The sequence below is a fragment of the Pseudophryne corroboree genome, chromosome 12 (genome assembly GCF_028390025.1).
Source record: "Pseudophryne corroboree isolate aPseCor3 chromosome 12, aPseCor3.hap2, whole genome shotgun sequence".
Classification (NCBI taxonomy): domain Eukaryota; kingdom Metazoa; phylum Chordata; class Amphibia; order Anura; family Myobatrachidae; genus Pseudophryne; species Pseudophryne corroboree.
Genome location: NC_086455.1, coordinates 51,917,788 through 51,942,478, shown reverse-complemented (window position 1 = coordinate 51,942,478; position 24,691 = coordinate 51,917,788).

Below are 24,691 nucleotides of genomic sequence, written 5' to 3'. Positions count from 1 at the left end.
GTGTCGCTTCCAACTAGATGACTCTTTCTGGAACGCACTCCCGGAAGTAACCGCCGTGAACCGCACACATCGGCCACATAGAGGCCCGCTTTGGGGCACATGATAATAATTGTGAAACACCACAATTCCCCGGAATGTAACCATGGCAACCGTCCATAACAGTCTATTTCTTTCTATACAAGACAAAACGAGAGAAGGGAAAAATTGTTTAATACAGTAAATACCACATCTTTCCAGTGACTTTGAATTTCAATACAGACAACTTCACCAGTGACTTTGAATTTCAATAAAGACAACTTCACCCATGTATATATCTATTATAGAAACCACTTTAATTCGAAGTCGCTGTTAAGACCCCCAGGTATAAGTGTTTTACATTTATAAATGTTAGACATTTCTGATTTTGCTAATTGTGTGGCGCTGTCTCTATATCTTTTACTGGGTTTGATTGCCTTTATTCCACAGAAACTAGAGCTCTCTGAAAGAGAGCAATTATGATTACTTTTAAAATGAGATGAAAGGGCATGGGTATCGACCCCTTTTTTATATTTTGTGTGTGTTCCCCTAAGCAAACTTTTGGTGCTGTTATGCACACCAGTGCCAGCAGGAATGTACTGGTGTCTGAACGGAGAGGTATGCAAAACAAATGAACTCACAGACAGACTGGGGAATATGACATTACATACACAGAAGGTGATAGGGTAACAAAATAAACACAAAGTGAACAGAGAAGCCCAAAGGCTAAGAAACTGGGTGTCTCCCTAGTATTAGGAATGCCCAGATGGAAAGAAGCGAGATGTTGTGATTTAATACGTAGAGAACCCGAAATGCTGTTGCTAAGGGCAACAGCAAAACCCTAAAGGGTTACCAACGGGTGTGGCAGTAAACTCCTTGGTCAGAGATGGAATAATAGACACAAGGAGAGTCTCCACAATCCTAGTCCTCACTTGCAGTGCACTGGTTCAGCTTACTGCCACTAAACTGACACCTGAACACCTTGCACAGTGAGAAAGGATTTTGGCAGGCAAGTCTGAGAATACAGCCGCAAACTTGCTAGGTTCACAGAGTAGCAAAAGAACCCCAGCAGGTTAAACGACTGACTCCAGTCTTACTGCTAGGTCTGGATTGGCAGAGTGTAGTACCAAATCCCAAGGCCTATTTGCAGTAAGCAACAAACAAATACAAAGTTACACAGTACTAGCTAACTTTCAGGAACTGACTAACCAACAAAGATTCAGCAGCATCTGCCTAACCTGAGAAGAGGGTTTTTATAGCAGGTGCTGTCCACGCCCCACTCAGACCTCACAGACTGTGAGCACAAAAACCAGCACCGGATCCCCTGCCGTGCACAGAGCCTGTAACCACTGCACAGCAAAAGACCCGAACCGGAATGGCAGCACAGAGCAGGAGACCCTAACAGTACCCCCCCTCTGACGAGGGGTCAAAGAACCCCTACCACCGGGTTTATCGGGGAACTGCGAGAAGAAAGAGCGTAACAGTCTGGGGGCATGAAGATCACAACTGCGCACCCACGACCGCTCCTCCGGGCCATACCCCTTCCAGTGCACCAAAAATGACAGCCGACCCCGAACCATCTTGGAGTCAAGAATCCTTTCAACAACAAACTCCCTCTGGCCACGTATCAGAAGAGGGGAAGGTCTTCCACTGGAAGAAGGATTACTAATCGCCCGTTTTAAAAGGGAACAATGAAATGTTTTATTGATACCCAAAGAACGGGGTAGATCTAACTGAAATGCCACCGGATTGATAACCCTAGTGATCTTATAAGGACCGATGAACCGGGGGCCTAACTTATGAGATGGCTGTCTCAACTTCAAATTCTTGGTAGACAACCAGACGAAGTCTCCTAATTTGAAGCTGCAGGGTCTTTTCCGCTTATCAAAAACCCTTTTGGTCAGTAATGACACAGACACAAGGGCTTTCTTCACTTTCCTCCAAATACCTCTAAGGACAGAAACCACAGAGGAACCACCAGGCGTGGAGTCCAGGGGGTCAAAAGAATTGGCCTTAGGATGATGCCCATACACACAAAGGAAGGGAGAGATCCCTGTAGCAGAGTGAGCCGCGTTGTTATAGGCAAACTCCGCCATGGACAGATGAGCAACCCAGTCAGTCTGACACTTGGAGACATAACACCTGAGGAACTGCTCCAAGGACTGGTTCACCCTTTCAGTCTACCCATTAGACTGCGGATGGTAGCCTAACGACAAGCTGACGGAAATCTGGAGATCGGAACAAAATGCCCTCCAGAATTTGGCCACAAACTGGGATCCGCGGTCAGAGACCACATCAAGTGGCAACCCGTGGAGGCGCACAACATGCAGCATAAATAATTCAGACAGGCGTCTGGCCGATGGCAGCCCAACCAGTGGAACGAAGTGCGCTATCTTCGAAAACCTGTCAACGACAACCCAGATGGCTGTCATCCCCGAGGATTTGGGCAAGTCCACCACAATATCCATTGAAATGTGGGTCCATGGCTTAGATGGAATAGAGAGTGGATGTAATGGGCCAACAGGAACCCCTCTAGGAGTCTTATTTCGGGCACAGATGTCACATGCCCGAACCCACTGATCCACATCCCTAGCCACCGAGGGCCACCACACTGCCCTAGATAGCAACTCCCGAGTTCTGGCAATACCCGGGTGACCTGCCGACTTCTTGACATGGAATTCCAGGAACACTCGCTGTCTTAACCTAGGAGGCACAAACAAAAGACCTACCGGAAGGTCTGGAGGAGCCTGCTCCTGTGCTCTAAGGACTAATGACAAGAGGTCCTGGGTAATGCCCACTTTAATACATGATGGGGACACAATGGGCAATGGCTCCTCGGTGGTCTCCTGGATTGGAGCAAAACTCAGCGAGAGCGCATCAGCCTTGATGTTTTTTGACCCAGGGCGATATGTTATCAAAAAATTAAAGCGAGCAAAAAACAAAGCCCATCGTGCCTGCCTGGCATTGAGGCGCTTCGCTGACTCTAAATATGCCAAATTCTTATGGTCGGTGAGAATTGAGACCACAAACTTAGCCCCCTCAAGCCAGTGTCTCCACTCCTCGAGTGCATCCTTAATAGCCAACAATTCCCGGTTACCCACGTCATAATTCATCTCGGCAGACGAAAATTTACGGGAAAAGTAAGCACAGGGATGAAGGCGATTATCAGACACCCCCACCTGAGAGAGCACTGCCCCAATACCCATCTCAGAGGCATCCACCTCCACCACAAAAGGACGCTCTGGATCTGGGTGTCGCAGCACCTTGGCCGAGACAAATGCCCTTTTGAGACAAGCAAAAGCCGCTTTGGCCTCACAAGACCAGTGAGCAACATCCGCCCCTTTCTTAGTGAGTGCCACCAAGGGCACCACTATAGACAAAAATCCAGCGATAAATTGTCTATAAAAATACGCAAAGCCCAGAAAACGCTGAAGCGCCTTCAAACTAGTGGGCTGCACCCAATCCAGGACTGCCTGTACCTTGGAACCCTCCATTTGGAAACCTTCTGGGGAGATAATATATCCTAGAAATGCGATTTGCTGAACTTCAAATTCGCACTTCTCCAGCTTCGCCCCAAGCCGGTGGTCTCTGAGTTTCTGGAGGACTAAGCGTACATGCTTCCGATGTTCCTCCAGGGAATGGGAGAAGATTAGGATGTCATCTAAGTATACAACTAAGAATCTATCCAAATATTCCCTGAGCACATCGTTCATGAAGTCCTGGAAGACTGCCGGGGCATTACAGAGCCCAAAAGGCATCACCAAATATTCATAATGCCCTGAGTGGGTATTAAAGGCAGTCTTCCATTCATCCCCCTCTCTTATTCGGATTAGATTGTACGCACCGCGTAGGTCAATCTTAGAAAAAATGGTGGCAGTACGAAGCTGGTCAAACAAGACCGAAATGAGAGGCAGTGGGTATGAGTTTTTAATCGTGATACGGTTCAATTCCCTGAAGTCGATGCAGGGTCGCAACAAACCGTCCTTTTTACCCACGAAGAAGAACCCCGACCCAACTGGAGACTGTGAAGGTCTGATAAATCCCTTAGCCAAGTTCTCCTGAATGTACTCTGCCATAGCCTGAGTCTCAGGACGTGACAGGGAGTACAACCTGCTCTTGGGAAGCTTAGCATTCGGCAACAAATTAATGGCACAGTCATAGGGGCGATGGGGAGGTAGTACCTCTGCAACTTTTTTGGAGAACACGTCCGCAAAATCTGCATAACATCCTGGCAATCCTGGCAAACTTAGCTGCGAAAGCCTGACTGGAAGGCTCAAGCAACTCCTGAAACAATCAGTACCCCAACTAAGAATCTCCCCAGAGACCCAGTCAAATTGAGGATTGTGGGCCCATAACCAGGGTAACCCCAACACCAATGGGGCAAAAGTACAGACAGTCACATAAAAGGACAATTTTTCAGAGTGTGTGGCTCCAACAAACAAAGAAATCTGGCTAGTGCAAGAGGTAATTTTACCCTGGGATAATGGTTCCCCGTTTAACCCACAAATCTCAATTTCCGATGCCAAGGGTACTAAGGGAACAGAGTGTTTCAGGGCGAATTGGCGGTCCATAAAAACCCCGTCGGCCCCACTGTCCACAAAGGCCTCAGTCTTGACAGTTTGACCGAGGATCTTCAAGGTCACCGGAATGATAAAAGTCTTCTTGGGAAATTCTGACTTCTGGCCTGACAGGATATTTCCCATCACCCTCAGGCCCTGAAGTTTTCCGGCTTTTCTGGGCATGATACTACCACATGACCTTTATTCCCACAGTACAAACACAACCCCTGCTGTCTCCTCCGCGTCTTCTCACGCGAGGAGAGGCGGGTAGCCCCAATCTGCATAGGCTCCTCGGAAAATTCCTCAGAGTCTGAGGTTCCCTTGGGAAAGAAGGAAACCTCGGTCTCCCTTTCAAGCCTACGCTCTCTCAGCCGTCTATCCACCCGGATGGATAACTGCATGAGCTGATCCAAGCTATCAGGCAAGGGATATTGTACCAGTTGGTCTTTTATCTGGTTAGAAAGACCTCTTCGGTACTGGTGTCTCAGGGCTGGGTCATTCCACTGGGTATCATGGGCCAACCTCCGAAACTCCGTACAATAAACCTCAACTGGCCTTCGCCCTTGCTTAAGGATCAAAATCTGAGCCTCGGCTGAGGCTGTCTTGTCAGGGTCATCATACAACATGCCCAGTGCCGTAAAAAAAGCATCAACACTTTTAAGCGACGGACAGTCAGGCTGCAACCTATATGCCCAGACCTGTGGGTCTCCTTGTAGCAAGGAAATCACTATGCCCACCCACTGAATCTCCGACCCAGAAGACTGAGGCCTAAGCTGGAAATATAGCTTGCAGCTCTCCTTGAAACAAAAGAACTGCGAGCGATCTCCAGAAAAACGATCCGGGAGATTTACTTTTGGCTCCTTAACCCCTGAAGGTACTGCTGCTGCGGGAGCTCCGCCAGCGGCCTGCGAGGTGTGCATTTTAATGGACAAATCATTAAATTGTTGAGTCAGGACCTGCACCTGATCGACCACCTGTTGCAAAGTATTTTGAGGGGTATACTCCATATTCCCACAAAATTTCAACAGGAGTATTAGGCTGCTGAATATGTTATGCACACCAGTGCCAGCAGGAATGTACTGGTGTCTGAACGGAGAGGGATGCAAAACAAATGAACTCACAGACAGACTGGGGAATATGACATTACATACACAGAAGGTGATAGGGTAACAAAATAAACACAAAGTGAACAGAGAAGCCCAAAGGCTAAGAAACTGGGTGTCTCCCTAGTATTAGGAATGCTCAGATGGAAAGAAGCGAGATGTTGTGATTTAATACGTAGAGAACCCGAAATGCTGTTGCTAAGGGCAACAGCAAAACCCTAAAGGGTTACCAACGGGTGTGGCAGTAAACTCCTTGGTCAGAGATGGAATAATAGACACAAGGAGAGTCTCCACAATCCTAGTCCTCACTTGCAGTGCACTGGTTCAGCTTACTGCCACTAAACTGACACCTGAACACCTTGCACAGTGAGAAAGGATTTTGGCAGGCAAGTCTGAGAATACAGCCGCAAACTTGCTAGGTTCACAGAGTAGCAAAAGAACCCCAGCAGGTTAAACGACTGACTCCAGTCTTACTGCTAGGTCTGGATTGGCAGAGTGTAGTACCAAATCCCAAGGCCTATTTGCAGTAAGCAACAAACAAATACAAAGTTACACAGTACTAGCTAACTTTCAGGAACTGACTAACCAACAAAGATTCAGCAGCATCTGCCTAACCTGAGAAGAGGGTTTATATAGCAGGTGCTGTCCACGCCCCACTCAGACCTCACAGACTGTGAGCACAAAAACCAGCACCGGATCCCCTGCCGTGCACAGAGCCTGTAACCACTGCACAGCAAAAGACCCGAACCGGAGTATCAGCTACGCTCAGGTTACTCCGCTAGCACTTGTCTCCCGGTTGCCATGACGACGTGGCAGCACAGAGCAGGAGACCCTAACAAGTGCACGCGATGTTCTCCCAATGTAATATTTGTTACATTTACATTGAATCACATATATTAAATTTTTTGTATTACAAGTTATGAATTCTTTTATTTTAATTTCTGTGCCATTAATGTTTATCGACTCTATTTTTTTCTGACCTCCGCCGGGGATATTTTTACAGCCTATGCAGTCACCGCATCTATAAAAACCAGTGGAAGTAATGGATGATTTGGATAATGAAGGAGCATACATGCTCGACACCAAAGAAGATTTGAGATTAGGGGCCCTTCTATATATACACCGGGGGTTTCTCTGGCAATAAAGGACCCAGGATCATATCCTTTTTTTAAGATATCCCAATGCTTTCGCTATATCTTTTCCACACCTTTGTGTTCTTTGGTATATTGCATAATGAATGCAAATTCTGAGTTGCCCTTAGATTAGTTTTTTTTTAAAGGAATAGTGCTTTCACCAGTTTTTGCCAGTTCACATGCCCTTTCTATCTCATTTTCATTATATCCACATTTAAGAAACTGATTACTCATGATCGTAGCCTGTTCAACAAAAACTGATTCTTTTGAATAGTTTCTGTGTATACGCTTGAACTGTCCTTTAGGAATGGAACTTAACCAGTTGTCATAGTGGCAGCTAGAAATGGGAATATAACTCCCCGAATCTGTGGGTTTAGTGAAATTTTTGAATTGTATAATGTTGTCTTCAATATACACTGTTATATCGAGAAAATTAATAATCGAATCCTGGATGTCAAAAGTAAGTATAATATTTTTGCTATTATCATTTAATGAATTGCAAAAAGTATTAAGGGTTTCTCTTCCCCCTCTCCACACAAAGAATATATCGTCGATATACTGTATCTAGCGTAGGACACCAGGCTCGCTCCATGTGGGTTGTGGGTTCAGATGTTCTCTAGCTCCCACAACCCCAGAAACAATAGAGAGAGAAGGAGATTGGAATCCAATAATACACCAAAATTGTCTAACAGGTATTCACCCTTGAGGTAGAAAGATGACACATGGTATGATTCATCGAAAAACGACAGGAGACAAAGATCTCCTTTTTTAGAAAGAATGAGTGGCAGCTAGAAATGGGAATATAACTCCCCGAATCTGTGGGTTTAGTGAAATTTTGAATTGTATAATGTTGTCTTCAATATACACTGTTATATCAAGAAAATTAATCATCGAATCCTGGATGTCAAAAGTAAGTATAATATTTTTGCTATTAACATTTAATGAATTGCAAAAAGTATTAAGGGTTTCTCTTCCCCCTCTCCACACAAAGAATATATTGTCGATATATCAAGCGTAGGACACCAGGCTCGCTCCATGTGGGTTGTGGGTCCAGATGTTCTCTAGCTCCCACAACTCCAGAAACTAATTGGCATAACTTGGAGCGAACCTGGTGCCCATCGCTGTGCCCTTCCTTTGTAGGAAAAAATCATCCTTAAAGAGGAAAAAATTATTCTGTAATATGAACATAATACCCTCTATCATAAATTTTTGAAGATCCTTAGACAATGATGATAAATGTAAAAAATATTTAGATGCCCCTACACCGTCATTGTGATCAATGATGATGTAGAGGGAACTTACATCTGACATTACCAGCAGATCCCCCCGCTCCCAATTTAAACTTTTTATGACCCTTAGAAAATCTCCTGTGTCTTTCAAGTGGGACTGATTCAACAGCACCAAGGGCTGCAAATGGAAGTCAATGAATTTTGACAAATTTGCAGTGACTGATGAGACTCCGGAGATGATAGGTCTCCCTGGGGGGGGGGGGGGGTTGTGCACTTGTGCACTTTAGGCAATATATAGATTACTGGTGTAGTAGGATTTTCATTAATTATAAATGGCCCTTCTTTCTATGTGCAATATTCTTATCCACTGCCTTTTTTACAATCAAGGATAAGTGTTTGAATCAGATAATTGACGCATGACCTCAGCTTCATACGTTTGACAATCTAAAATTACTATGCCTCCCCCCTTATCGGTGGGCTTTAAGATGATTTCTTTATTTTGTGTAAGGTTTTTTAGGGCTTCCTTCTCTTTCCTTGTGAGATTTGAATTTTTATAATTGATGTCCAAATTATTTAAATCATCCAGAACTAAAGTGCTGAACGTATCTATTAATGGCCCTTTACAATGTTGAGGGGAAAAAATTGATTTGGGTCAAAATGATGTAGCCAAATCACTTTCTCTTTCATCCATGCCTATAGCATTCTGATTATGAAAAAATAAATTTTAGGGTTAATTTCCGGCCGAATTTTTGGACGTCCACGAATGTGTCAAACATGTCTATATGATTTGTGGGCGCCTATTTAAGTCCCTTTTGTAATAGGGATGTTTCATCATGTGTCAAAACATGCGTACTTAAGTTAAAAAAATTTACCATGGGGATTTCCTTTCGATTATCTTTTATGTCACCTGATGATTTCTTCTTGGACTTTCTTGTTCTTTTTTTGCATTTATTTCGCTTATTCTTTCGAACCCCACCCCTCTTTCCTCTTGGATGAGTGTAGACCTTTAACCGTAGTGGGAAATTGCAGAGTCAGGTGCGCCAGATGGACAATTTTGGCTGAAAAAATGGGGGTATGATTATAATAACACTCAGGCTAGTTGATTTTAAATAACAATTATGTTTTTTATTTAAACTAAAAATTACATCTGTATATACACAAACTGAGATCTTGCACAGTTGTGTCTGGATTGTTGTTAGTAGGTAGGGGAAGGGGATTGTGATATTGGGGGATGAGGACACTTCAGGTTGGTGGCGTCCCACCTCTGTAGTGTCTATGGTTTGTTTGAAATGTTCAGAGCCTATGGTCAGTGCTGGTATGTGAGTCCGTCTGGTAGAGAATGAAAAACAAAACAAAAAGCAAAAACAAAAGATAGGGGTACCCCCGGAGGGTCGGTGCGGCAAGGGATCTTATTGGTGGCTAATCGTTAGGTAGTGAGGGCTCTGGACATACCGTCCGCCCCTGTGCTCTGACAGTTCACTGTGTCGCTTTTCTAAGCGCACAGTGACTGTCTATGCGAATGGGGAAGCGGTCACCGTCTTGGAGAGGAGAGAAGACAACTGCTTCTAGCCCTGATGGGCTGTCTGCTGTGCCTTCTCCTCTCCTACAGAGTCCCTTACCTTATCTTCGTAGCCCCGTCTTGTATCCTCTTGCCGTCGGCCTGCTCCGTTCTCCTGCAGCGTCGCCGTTCTCCTCTCACTTCCGGGTTTGTTCAGGTCACGTGTTCAGGTCACGTGACCGCGGCGTTCTCCTTCTGTGGGGCGGCTGTTCTTCTTCGTCTGTCCTTGTTCCTCTCTCTCTTTAGGCTCTGTTAAAGTTGAAGTAAATAGCTGAAGTATTCTGCAAACAGTCTGGTGGTGTGTTTCCAACGCGTATCGGCCCGTTGCGGCCTTCGTCAGATTCCCTGACGAAGGCCGCAACGGGCCGATACGCGTTGGAAACACACCACCAGACTGTTTGCAGAATACTTCAGCTATTTACTTCAACTTTAACAGAGCCTAAAGAGAGAGAGGAACAAGGACAGACGAAGAAGAACAGCCGCCCCACAGAAGGAGAACGCCGCGGTCACGTGACCTGAACACGTGACCTGAACAAACCCGGAAGTGAGAGGAGAACGGCGACGCTGCAGGAGAACGGAGCAGGCCGACGGCAAGAGGATACAAGACGGGGCTACGAAGATAAGGTAAGGGACTCTGTAGGAGAGGAGAAGGCACAGCAGACAGCCCATCAGGGCTAGAAGCAGTTGTCTTCTCTCCTCTCCAAGACGGTGACCGCTTCCCCATTCGCATAGACAGTCACTGTGCGCTTAGAAAAGCGACACAGTGAACTGTCAGAGCACAGGGGCGGACGGTATGTCCAGAGCCCTCACTACCTAACGATTAGCCACCAATAAGATCCCTTGCCGCACCGACCCTCCGGGGGTACCCCTATCTTTTGTTTTTGCTTTTTGTTTTGTTTTTCATTCTCTACCAGACGGACTCACATACCAGCACTGACCATAGGCTCTGAACATTTCAAACAAACCATAGACACTACAGAGGTGGGACGCCACCAACCTGAAGTGTCCTCATCCCCCAATATCACAATCCCCTTCCCCTACCTACTAACAACAATCCAGACACAACTGTGCAAGATCTCAGTTTGTGTATATACAGATGTAATTTTTAGTTTAAATAAAAAACATAATTGTTATTTAAAATCAACTAGCCTGAGTGTTATTATAATCATACCCCCATTTTTTCAGCCAAAATTGTCCATCTGGCGCACCTGACTCTGCAATTTCCCATATCTAGATTGAAGTTAGAGGTACTTCAAAAAAGAGGTTGCAGCCTGAGGACAATTTAAGATACTCTTATATACGAGCGCTGGACATCCTTCCTTCTAAGCTTTAACCGTAGTGGTTGTGGTGTCTCATTCTTTCTAAAAAAGGAGATCTTTGTCTCCTGTCGTTTTTCGATGAATCATACCATGTGTCATCTTTCTACCTCAAGGGTGAATACCTGTTAGACAATTTTGGTGTATTATTGGATTCCAATCTCCTTCTCTCTCTATTGTTTCTGGGGTTGTGGGAGCTAGAGAACATCTGAACCCACAACCCACATGGAGCGAGCCTGGTGTCCTACGCTAGATACAGTATATCGACGATATATTCTTTGTGTGGAGAGGGGGAAGAGAAACCCTTAATACTTTTTGCAATTCATTAAATGATAATAGCAAAAATATTATACTTACTTTTGACATCCAGGATTCGATTATTAATTTTCTCGATATAACAGTGTATATTGAAGACAACATTATACAATTCAAAAATTTCACTAAACCCACAGATTCGGGGAGTTATATTCCCATTTCTAGCTGCCACTATGACAACTGGTTAAGTTCCATTCCTAAAGGACAGTTCAAGCGTATACACAGAAACTATTCAAAAGAATCAGTTTTTGTTGAACAGGCTACGATCATGAGTAATCAGTTTCTTAAATGTGGATATAATGAAAATGAGATAGAAAGGGCATGTGAACTGGCAAAAACTGGTGAAAGCACTATTCCTTTAAAAAAAAACTAATCTAAGGGCAACTCAGAATTTGCATTCATTATGCAATATACCAAAGAACACAAAGGTGTGGAAAAGATATAGCGAAAGCATTGGGATATCTTAAAAAAAGGATATGATCCTGGGTCCTTTATTGCCAGAGAAACCCCCGGTGTATATATAGAAGGGCCCCTAATCTCAAATCTTCTTTGGTGTCGAGCATGTATGCTCCTTCATTATCCAAATCATCCATTACTTCCACTGGTTTTTATAGATGCGGTGACTGCATAGGCTGTAAAAATACCCCAGGCGGAGGTCAGAAAAAAATAGAGTCGATAAACATTAATGGCACAGAAATTAAAATAAAAGAATTCATAACTTGTAATACAAAAAATTTAATATATGTGATTCAATGTAAATGTAACAAATATTACATTGGGAGAACATTGCGTGCACTAAAAGTTCGCTTAGGGGAACACACACGAAATATAAAAAAAGGGGTCGATACCCATGCCCTTTCATCTCATTTTAAAAGTAATCATAATTGCTCTCTTTCAGAGATCTCTAGTTTCTGTGGAATAAAGGCAATCAAACCCAGTAAAAGATATAGAGACAGCACCACACAATTAGCAAAATCAGAAATGTCTAACATTTATAAATGTAAAACACTTATACCTGGGGGTCTTAACAGCGACTTCGAATTAAAGTGGTTTCCTATAATAGATATATACATGGGTGAAGTTGTCTTTATTGAAATTCAAAGTCACTGGTGAAGTTGTCTGTATTGAAATTCAAAGTCACTGGAAAGATGTGGTATTTACTGTATTAAACAATTTTTCCCTTCTCTCGTTTTGTCTTGTATAGAAAGAAATAGACTGTTATGGACGGTTGCCATGGTTACATTCCGGGGAATTGTGGTGTTTCACAATTATTATCATGTGCCCCGAAGCGGGCCTCTATGTGGCCGATGTGTGCGGTTCACGGCGGTTACTTCCGGGAGTGCGTTCCAGAAAGAGTCATCTAGTTGGAAGCGACACTTCTGGGGGAGTAACGTCAATGCCGCACATGCACTGTATCCACACCCTTGGACCTGAATGTGAAGAGGTCCGCGTCACAGACGTCACTTCCGGGTGTGGTTTCCATGACGATGCGGGTACTATTGGACAAGTAGGAGCGACACTTTTAGTGGGAGGATCCCGGGCTCGGACACAGTACTCGTCCATAGGCCACAGAAAGTCCGTTCCGCAAATGTCATTTCCCGGCTGGTTCCCATGACAACGCGGACGGATTCAGATTTAATTCCCTTCTTAGATAATAGGAAAGTTTTAAAGAAGGCATGTTCTATTGGGGCCGTTTTATATTATTAAATTAAACATATATAGAGTGCGATCGTATCCACAGCGCTCCTTGTATACAGCGGTGACCTGTAACCATGGCAACCAGCCGAGAAAGTGTTTACAAGTAGAGAAATTGTAATGTTTTGTACTGTAAGCCTCAGTTTATGTACACAGAGGCTTATAAATACACTGTATTATCTGTAATTATGATTGTGTGCTATGTGAATGTATTTTTAAAAACATATGAATTAAGTATTGAATCAAAATGAGGTCACTTCCTTTTGAAATGTGATTGGCTGTTCACCATTTAAATAGCTGGGTATTCCACACTCCACCTATGTCTTGAAAGAGGTAATTTAGACCGAAATACATTGACTGACAAACAGGAGTGTGGACAGCCAGCTATTTTCTTCCATCCACGAAACACAGCTGAACTCTGGATCAGGTAATCTCTTGAGGAAATTGTAGTTTTTTGGAGATATAGCCCCAGAGTGTCAACATGGATGGTTCATGTTTTTAAGTTTGTTGTTTTGTGTTTTTTTGGGAATTTTATTGTATTCACTGTCTTATTGGAACTTTCCCCTACCGTTTGGGGCTTTTTGTACAATACATTTTTATGGTTTTTAAGAACATCCAGCCTTTTTCTTGAGAGGAAATTGAAAATGAAAGAAACCTTGCTGGGCTTTGCAAATCTTGCATAATTCTGTGAGAAGGGTACGCATTCTATACCTCTGAACACAAGATTTTAAAAGATACCTTGATGTGTATAGAAATCACTCCATTCTTGTGAGTGGGGTACGCTTATTCATTTTAAATTTGAGATATTGATTCTAAGTATGTTATCTTATAGTCATTGGGCATCCCATATGGTTTTGAAAGCTCTACTACACATTGGGAAGTTTGTTTTGGGTATACGTGGATCAAAACAATCTGGGTCGGAAGACAGGTCCCAAATCCCACAAGAAAGATATCTTGATGAGCTTCAAGCCATTCATGACATTGTGAGTGGGGTACGCCATTCTTCATTGATTAAAGATACCTTGATGTGCTTATTTTGCATCATTCACATAGTGAGTGGGGTATGCCTTGGCTAATATTGGATATAACATCACATACTGAGTTATATTATGTTATATAATCACGAGGAATTTTTTTTGTTCACTTAAAACTGTGTTACACTATATATATTTTTTATTTATTTCATGCACTGCATCCTTCTGAATTGAAATCAAGCATACTGTCAACAGATGGAACGACACTGAAGTCTTTTGAATAAGTGACTGCACTATATTGTTTTTTTCACTATTTAATACAAGCACCCAGGGCGGTATACCTTCCAAAAATTTGTTGTATTTGTTTATGTATTTAAGATGTTTGGTGACATCTAGGGTGGTAAACCATCTAGGGCAGCTTTGACTTGTTTAGCGCCACATAGCAGGGATTCTCTGCTTTTTTTGTCTCACGGGGACTTCATGGTGTCAGTAGACATAAAAGATGCTTACTTGCATGTTCCCATTTATCCTCCTCACAAAGATTATCTGAGATTCTCAGTACAGGATTGCCATTACCAGTTTCAGACGTTGCTGTTCGGACTTTCCACGGCACCAAGGGTATTGACCAAGGTGATGGCGGAGAGGATGGTCCTCCTTCGTTAAAAAGGAGTCAATATAATTCCTTATCTGGACGATCTCCTGATAAAAGCGAGATCCAGGGAACAGTTGGTGCAGAACATCGCACTCTCCCTGTCAATACTCCAACAACACGGTTGGATCATGAATTTTCCAAAGTCGCAGTTGGAACCAACAACAAGATTGTCCTTTTTAGGGATAATTCTGGACACAGAAGTACGGAGAGTATTTCTTCCAGTGGAAAAGGCTCTGGAAATCCAGAAAATGGTCAAACAAATATTGAAACCAAAAAGCGTGTCGATCTATCAATGCATTCGGTTGTTGGGGAAAATGGTAGCGGCCTACGAGGCCATACAGTTTGGCCGATTTCATGCCAGAGTATTCCAGTGGGACCTGTTGGACAAGTGGTCCGGATCCCACCTACACATGCGCCAGAAAATAATCCAGTCCCCCAAAGCCAGGATTTTGCTCCTGTGGTGGCTACACATTTCTCACCTACTAGAGGGACGCAGGTTTAGGATTCACGACTGGGTCCTAATAACCACGGATGCAAGTCTCCGAGGCTGGGGAGCTGTCACACAGGGGGAAAGCTTCCAAGGAAAATGGTCAAGTCAGGAAGCCTGCCTTCACATAAACGTTCTGGAATTGAGAGCCATTTACAACAGCCTTCTATAAGCGGTACATCTTCTTCAAGATCCCGTGCAGATCCAGTCGGACAATGTAACAGCAGTCGCATACATAAACAGGCAAGGCGGAAAGAAAAGCAGAGCGGCAATGGCAGAGGTGACAAGGATTCTCCTCTGGGCAGAAAGACATGTTAGAGCTCTGTCAGCAATTTTCATTCCGGGAGTGGACAACTGGGAAGGAGACTTCCTCAGCAGACACGATCTCCATCCAGGAGAGTGGGGCCTCCACCAAGAAGTCTTCGCAGAGGTGACAAGTCTTTGGGGAGTTCCTCAAGTAGACATGATGGCATCTCGTCTAAACAAGAAGCTTCAGAGATATTGTTCCAGGTCGAGAGACCCTCAAGCAATAGCAGTGGATGCACTGGTATATGTTTTCCCTCCACTTCCACTGATTCCAAAAGTTCTCAAAATAATAATAAGAACAAGAGTTTGAGCAATTTTCATTGCCCCAGACTGGCCAAGGAGGGCTTGGTATCCAGATCTTCAGGAGTTGCTCATAGAAGATCCTTGGCCTCTTCCTCCTCGAGAAGACCTAATACAGCAGGGGCCGTGTGTGTATCAAGACTTACCGCGGCTACGTGTGACAGCATGGCTGTTGAGCATCGGATCCTAGCCCAAAAGGGTATTCCCAAGGAAGTCATCCCCACTCTTATTCAGGCCAGGAAAGGAGTAACGTCTAAACATTACCACCGTATTTGGAGAAAATATGTGTCTTGGTGTGAATCCAAGAAGGCTCCTACGGAAGAGTTTGAGTTGGGACGTTTTCTCCATTTTCTACAGGCTGGTGTGGATGCGGGCCTTAGATTGGGGTCAATCAAGGTCCAGATTTCGGCCTTATCAGTTTTCTTTCAAAAACAATTGGCCACCTTTCCAGAAGTTCAGACGTTCGTTAAAGGGGTTCTGCACATCCAGCCTCCATTTGTGCCACCATGGGACCTTAATGTGGTGTTGCAGTTCCTTCAATCAGATTGGTTTGAACCTCTGCAGGAGATAGAACTGAAGTTTCTCACTTGGAAAGTGGTGATGCTTTTGGCCTTGGCATCCGCAAGGCGGGTGTCTGAGTTGGGGGCCTTGTCTCACAAGAGCCCTTACCTGATCTTCCATGAAGAAGATAGGGCAGAGTTAAGAACTAGTCAACAATTTCTTCCAAAGGTGGTTTCGTCCTTCCACATAAACCAACCTATTGTGGTGCCAGTATATACACTAAACAAAATGTAGCGCCTAGGTCGTCAATGAGTGAGAATAGTCATTAATATCACAACATTTATTTATATATAAAAAACACTAATAGTGCACATATTAAAAGTCCAAAATAAAAGCAAATGGAAAGCTACTCCTGTAAATGATGGAGATCAGGGAGGAGTATTCAAAAAACCCTGTTCCGTTTAGTAAAGTCCCTTATGGATCCTGGGAGACCATAAACAGTCACAACCTTGAATACATATTTACCACCATGATGTGAGGCGTTTAAGCAGAGCAGCGTCCGCAGATGTCAGTCCCTTACTCAATGGTGGTGATTCCAAAGGTCCACGGTCTGTGTCTCTCTTTCAGGAAACCAATCTGTATATGGCAAATGTCAGGGACTTGGTCCAGGTTTTTGATCCTCCAAGTATTTGGATAGACAGTAGGCTTGTAATAGCAGGTTCCACCAACGCGTTTCGTTGCGTTTACGCAACTTTTTCAAGGTGCTCCTGGTCCTGCTGTGTGGGGTTTTTATACCCCTTTCCAATATGGATGCTCATTTGCATATGTGACACAATTGACCTTCCCACTTCATTAAATGACCAGATTAATGACAGACATACCAGTATTAAATAATAGTCATTCACATATAAATTCATATAGATGGTAATCATATTATAATTCCCAATAAAACATAGAGAATGGTTTAAAAGAGAGTTGGTCACATGACCATTCATTTCATCTAAAAGGAAATTAATGTAAAAAACGAAATGGACTTGAGGAACTATAATATCAAAACATTAGCCCCTGATGATCATATATAGCCATGTATTAGATATACCTCGAACCTAAGTTGGATCGTGTTGCCGAACAGCTGTATACAATCGATACATTCAACAGAGGGCGTCACGTCTAAGTGCACACCTTGATGATGCGGCGCAACAGGCGTCGCGTCATCTCACTGTCTCCTCGTACATTCCGTCGCCGTGTAGACAGACGCGGCATAACAGTCTCAATGTCACGTCATCACCCGGCGTCTACTAAGGGTAATTCTACACACAGAAAACGTTCCAATGGTTGTCAGGGCGACGCGTATACATACACGTCGTCCATGCAATCTGGTTAGAATGGCTCGTGTTTTCAATTATTGGTAATGGGAATAAAAAGGAAAGATATTAGAATAAAAAGGAACCATAGTGGGATTCAGAGTAGTTTGTAATCAATATTATTAACCCTCTGGTATATTTACTGGATCCGTGTGAAATAATGATCAACATATATATATATACTTCTTGTATTACATCTCATTTCTTATTATTTTTTATTTTTATCATTATTATTATAATTTATTTTTTATTAATATTTTTTTATATATATTTTTATTATTTATATATATACTTCATTATTATTTTCTATATTTCATGTATATTTATTGTTGGTACATTGTTTTCATAATTCCAAGTACATAACATAATCTAGACCCACTGATTCTAACCATGAAAAAAATAGTAATAAAAAACAATAGCAGTAATACTGTATATTCTAAAGAGTATACATATATTAGGTCTAAGAAGTCCCCTATTATAGTCTATATCAATATTTACATGCATATGGAATGGAGAAACCATGGAGTCATAAATGATAAACAGATATATGGATAAATGGAAACAACCAAATCGAGGTTTCATATTTATGAAGAGGGAGGGAGAGGGGAAGACAACGGATAGGGGAAGGAATGGAGGGGGAGGTGGAGGGAGGGGGGTGAGGGAAAAGATGGGGGAAAGGAGAGATGCAAAGAGGGGATCATCCGGAACACCAAAGGACTATATGTAATATTATAAAACTGTACTGAGTTCCATTGCTTCGTTTAATCCTAAAGGGTGGATAGTATTAAGCTTGAACATCCAATACAGTTCTTGTTTACACAGATTCCTGTATCGATCCCCACCCCTCTTTGTAATTTCTATATGTTCAATAGCTGTCAGACAGAGGGAGCTCGGATCACCATATGAATATCCCTAAAATGTCTAGACACACTATGCGTCTGTACTCTGTTAATGATATTACGTCGATGTTCCAAAAAATGAATTTTAATACTTCTTGTGGTGCGTCCCACATATCTTTGGTTGCAACCACATGAAAGGAGATAGATAATATAATCAGAGTTGCAATTCATAAAACTAGTAAGGGCATATTCTTCCCCTTCTTTAATTTGAATATGTGTAGTTTTCTTGGGTATATATTTACATGTGGTGCATCTCGTGGCCCCACAACGGTGGAAGCCTTTGGGTCGCACTAGTAACCAAGTCTCCCTCGTATTCCCCTCATCTTCCTCCAAAATATGTATATCTTTCATATAACTAGGAGCAAGAATATTTTTAAGTGAACGATTCTTCTTAAATATAAATTTGGGTTTATTAGATATATGACCCCTCAGAAGGGTATCTTGATTCAGAATCCTAAAATTCTTACATATTATTCTTTTAATCTGCATGCTTTCACTATTAAAAGTGGATATAAAGGCTATCTCCTCTGACTGATCATGGCTAGTCTTATTAGTATCAGTACTTCTAGTTTTCTCTACTCGTGTCTTTGGTCTAAGTAATTCATTCCTATCTAGATCCAAGACCTCTTTGATGTTCTTTTTAAGTGGTGATTGTGGGTAGCCCCTATTAATAAAAGCCTCCATCATAGATTCAGCTTGTTCTAGGAATTTCCCGTTCTCAGTACAATTGCGTCGTAGACGCAAAAATTGACCCTTTGGGATGTTCTTCTTCCAAGGGGGGTAATGGGCACTCTGGTAGTGCAGATAGGAGTTGGTGGCAACCTCCTTGTTATAATTAGAGGTGTAAATTTTACCATCCCTGGCTTCCAGAGTTATATCCAGGAAGTTGGTGGTCAAAGGGTGATAGGAGTGCATAAATTTCAAATTAAAATGATTTGAATTGAGACTAGAAACAAAATTCTGTGCTGAAAAAAGATCCCTATCCCAAATAATAAATAAATCATCGATATAACGGCCATAGAGGACCAGGTTCGCACCAAAGCCACTCCCCCACACATGGGCGTCCTCAAACACGCCCATGTAGAGGTTGGCATAGCTCGGCGCAAACCTGGTCCCCATGGCCGTACCCATTAGCTGTAAATAAAAAGTGTCCATGAATAAGACCTAATTGTGCTGTAATATGAAGGAAATAGCATCCAATAAGAAAATCCCGTGTCTCGCTGAGAGGTCACCATCCATCCGTAGTCTGGTTGCTATTGCATCACGACCTAGATCGTGTGGAATGTTGGTATATAGACTCTGTACGTCAAGAGTCAAAAAAGCGTACGTATCTTTCCAAACAAAGTCCTGTATTAGTTGGAGAAAATGAGTGGTGTCTTTGATGTGTGACCTCAAAGACGAGACACGGGGTTGAAGAATAGAGTCCACATAAAACGACAGATTAGAAGACAAAGAACCAATACCAGAGATGATAGGGCGCCCGGGAGGTGAACTAAGTGTTTTATGAATTTTGGGGAGGTGATAATAGATCGGAGTAGTGGGGTGTTTAATAAACAAAAAATTAAATTCCTCCCTGGAAATAACTCCGTCCGCCAGGGCTTCATCAAGAAGATGCTGTAACTCTTTAAGAAAGAGAGGAGTAGGATCACTTGGCAATTGTTTATAGAATTTAATATCCCCCAATTGTCGGTGTGCCTCAAGAAGGTAATCCTTCTTATCCTGCACCACCAGTCCCCCCCCCCCTTATCGGCCTCTCTAAAGACAAGGGAATTGTCCCTAGTAAGATCTCTAAGAGCTTTACGTTCCCACTTATTCAGGTTGGTGGTTGATCTTAAACCACCATTTTTCCCCGGTTGACATAGATTCCTGAAGTCCTCTAGTGTGGTTTTATAGAAACATTCGACCATTGCACTCTTATAAGTGAGAGGATAAAACTCTGACCTGCGTCTGAAAGTGCTCCTCTGTACATCGAACAATTTTCTAGGGTTTGATGGGGGTGAGGTCAAGTTTTCCTCCAATAGTTGTAACATCATTACAGCCGGGTCATCACTAGAGTCAAGAGTGATGGCGAGGCCCTCCTCGTGATGTAATTTCATATTCCGTTGTATAAAATATCGCTTCCTACACAGAGTCCGCACAAACCTGTTCAACTCTATAAAGAGATTGAATATATTTGGGGTGCTGGTAGGCGCAAATCCTAATCCTTTAGTTAGAAGTGTTTTTTCAGTATTGGTGAGTATTTTACTCGAGAGGTTAAAAATGTTTGTGGGGATCTTGTCTATATCTTTTAATCCCAATCTCTTGTTTGTCTTCTTTTTCCCCCCTCTGCACCCTCTGCACTTCTTGGTCTTCCTCTTTTTGGAGTTCTTCCAAAGGTGGTTTCGCCCTTCCACATAAACCAACCTATTGTGGTGCCAGTAGCTACTGACACTTTCACTGATTCCCAGTCTCTAGATGTGGTTAGAGCTTTGAAGATTTATGTCGCAAGAACAGCTCGATTATGGAAAACAGAGGCTCTGTTTGTCCTGTATGCTCCCAGCAAGATTGGGTGTCCTGCTTCTAAGCAGACTATTGCACGCTGGATCAGAGGGACAATTCAGCACGCTCATTCTACCACAGGCTTGCCAGTACCGAAGTCGGTGAAGGCCCATTCTACTAGGAAAGTGGGCTCATCCTGGGCGTCTGCCCGGGGCGTCTCGGCTTTACAACTTTGCCGAGCAGCTACTTGGTCAGCGTCAAACACATTTGCTAAATTTTATAAGTTTGACACCTTGGCCGATGAGGACCTCAAGTTCGATCAATCGGTCCCCCTCCTCCAGACCTCAGTTATAGGAACTGTGCCTAGGGAGACGGACATTTCGAGGAAAGGATTCACTTTTATACTAATGGTGAGATTCATACCAGCTCACACCATTTACAGCAACATGCTGAAAACAAATGAAACACAACTTGTGTAACTATAAAGAACAAACTGCAGATAAAGTACGCACTGGGTCGGGTGCCCAGCATCCTCTACGGACTAGGAGAAAAGGATTTACCGTCAGGTAATTAAAATCCTATTTTCTCTTACGTCCTAGAGGATGCTTGGGTCCACACTAGTACCATGGTGATGTACCAAAACTCCCAGTACGGGAGGGACAGCGTGGATGCTCCTGCAGAACTGATTGACCAAACTTTAGGTCCTCAGAGGCCAAAGTATCGAATTTGCAGTACTTAGCAAATGTGTTCGACCCCGACCAAGTAGCCGCTCGGCAAAGCTGTAAAGCCGAGACACCCCGGGCAGCCGCCCAGGAAGAACTCACCTTACGAGTAGAGTAGGCCTTAACAGATTTTGGACACGGCAAGCCTGGCGTAGAATAAGCATGATGGATAGTGAATCTGATCCAGCGAGAAATCATCTGCTTAGAAGCAGGACACAACTTTTGGAAGAAACTGCTGAACGTCCTGAGCTCAGCTCTATCTCCATGGAAAATCAAGTAGGGGCTTTTGCAGGACAATGCCCCCAATTCAGACACCGTTGCTAATGCCAACAGTGTGACCGCCTTCCAAGTGAGAAACTTGACCTCAACCTCCTGTAGAGGCTCAAACCAATCCGATTGCAGGAACTGCAACACCACGTTAAGATCCCAAGGTGCCGTAGGAGGCACAAAAGGAGGCTGGATGTGCAGAACCCCTTTCAGAAAAGTCTGAATCTCCGGGAGAGAAGCCAACTGTTTCTGGAAGAAAATGGATAGGGACGAAATCTGGACCTTTACGGATTCCAACCTCAGGCCCATATCCACACCCAGGGGTGGAACTACCGGAGACAACAGAGTCGGATGCCGCCGGGCTCTTAGCCCTGAAGGGGGCATCTCCTCCATTGCCCCCAGGTTCCATGCCCTTCCTTCTATACTCAGTGCTCTCCTGAGTGATCTGATCGTGGCCAGGAGAAAGTGCGGGCGTATAGGCACGGGAGCGGAACGGCTGTCACTGTGAGGAGACACTGGATGGGAGGGAGCGAGAGAGCCTCAGCAGCAGAGGTCAGGGGCTGAACAAACATGATGAGTATGTGCTATTCGTAATGGGTGGGGTGTATGTGGGGGGGGACTGCTGAGCATCGACAACAGTGACTGTAGCAAATCACTTGTGAAAGATGCAGACCCTGCAGAGAGATCTGTCTCTCTTCTCACAATACAAAAGTGATTTGTTGCATTCACTGCTGTCGTTTCTCAGCAGCCCCTTGGAGGACCCCTACTACCTGTAATCTACGTGTGTGAGGAGAGAGGCTGCCAGCATGTAGTACCAGCAGCATGCTGCCCCCTATACAGACAGAAGAACTAGTCAGCAAGTTTGGGCATCCTGGTGTGCACTGTGCAGAGCCCCCTGCCCCTGCTCACTGCCCCAACAGGAGGTCAGGACCCTGCTGAGGTAATGGCACTGCGTCCTACTACATATTTGTGCTGCTGCTGACAGGTCATACACTGCACCCTGTATACTGCAGCACTGATTCAATATAAAGTATGTGACTTGCTCCTTATACTGTGATCCAGCGCTGCAGTATACAGGAGTGCAGAGTAGGACCTGTTCCTGGGCCTTATACAGTGACTTAGAGGCCATTATCATGAATTGCATATTCAATGCGATCTAGGCGGGATCTTATCACCTAGGATCGCATTGCAATATGCGATCCTATCACCCCAATGTATTATTCTGCACACGCCGGGACAGGACTCCAAAAGGAGCCTGTCCCTGTGATGTGCTGTGATGGCTGCTGTAGCTTCTGTGCATGCGCGGTCAGCTAAGATCACACGGCACAGTGGCCACTTCCAGGGAGTGTTCCGGGGGAGCCCTCTGCCCAGCCACAAGTGCGATGTGTAGCCCATAAGCTACAATGGGCTACCTCCATTTTCAGATGGCAGTAGCTGCGGGTGCCTATTTTGGGAATGCATCGCATTCCAGATATTGACACATCAGGCAGCATCTCATCCTCCATAGAAACCTATTGGGGGTGTGGCTGCCAGCGGAAATGGAGCGATTGCAGCAGGTATCTGCAATATCTGCTGCGGTCCCTCCTTCTTACATTTGGGAGATACTTAATATTTGCAGTTTACCCCCGAATTTTTGAGGCTATAGCCGCAAATATACAATATAAATGGGCCCCTTACCGCTGCAGCATATGGGAGTGGAGAGTATGGCTTAGATAAACAATGCAAATAGTGCAGAATATCAGGGGACTTGTTTAGCTTATCTAAACCAGCGATCACCATCAGGGGAGTACACCGGCGTACCAGGCCTGGACTTAAGGGTTCCTGGCTGTGTCATCTGTACTGGGCCACACAAAGTCTGACACTAGCCCCAGTTTCTGTGCAAAGTCCTGGACACTGACTCCTATCCTGGAATCTTTATTCAACCTGATGTACCACTGGTGAGTCGCTGGGATATCAGAGCCAGTGGCGGATCTTGCCACGGGCAATCGGTACTTTTGCCCGGGGCGCCGCCTTCCGGAGGGCGCCGGCGCCATCCGGAGGGCGCCGCACCAGGGCAAGATCCGCCACTGTGCCCCCCGCAGTGCCCTGCTGTGCCCCCCCCCGCTTTGAAGGGAACCAGACGCGTAGCGTCTAGTTTCCCTTCATTGAGAGGACCTTAGTTGTGTGGTGCGCGATGACGTCATCGCGCACCGCACAGCAAAGGTCCTCTCCATGAAGGGAAACTAGACGCTACGGTCTAGTTTCCCTTCATGTAGAAAACCTTTGCTGTGCGATGCGCGATGACGTCATCGCGCACCGCACAGCATAGTGGCACAGACACTAGGGGTCATAATTGACCTCTAGTGTCTATGCTGTTCTATGGGAGAGACGTAATAACGTCTCTCCCAAAGATCGAAGAGAGGAGAGGAGAAGAGCGGCGCCTCCGGCGGAGGGGTCTGCAGCGGTCTGGATCAGGAACGGGGATGGTAAGTATACTTTTTTTTTATTTAATTTTTTCTTTCAGCGTCATGACCATGCCCCCATTTGAAGCCACGCCCCTATATTTTGCCCGGGGCGCCACAAGGCCAAGAACCGGCCCTGATCAGAGCCCGTCCCGGCACTCACTGAGAAGTTATGTAACAACATCACTTCCTCCCTTGTCCTCTCAGCTGTTCGAATGTTCATGCGACAACAGTCATTGGCATATGCGCAAGCTGGAGCCATGGGGGGGGGGAGGGCAACACCATGCATTTCGCCTCCGGGCATCTGGTATGAACTTACGCCTCTGTCCACACCTGCTTGCAGGAAGAGGAGAAACCTTTCCAGTTGAAACTCCACC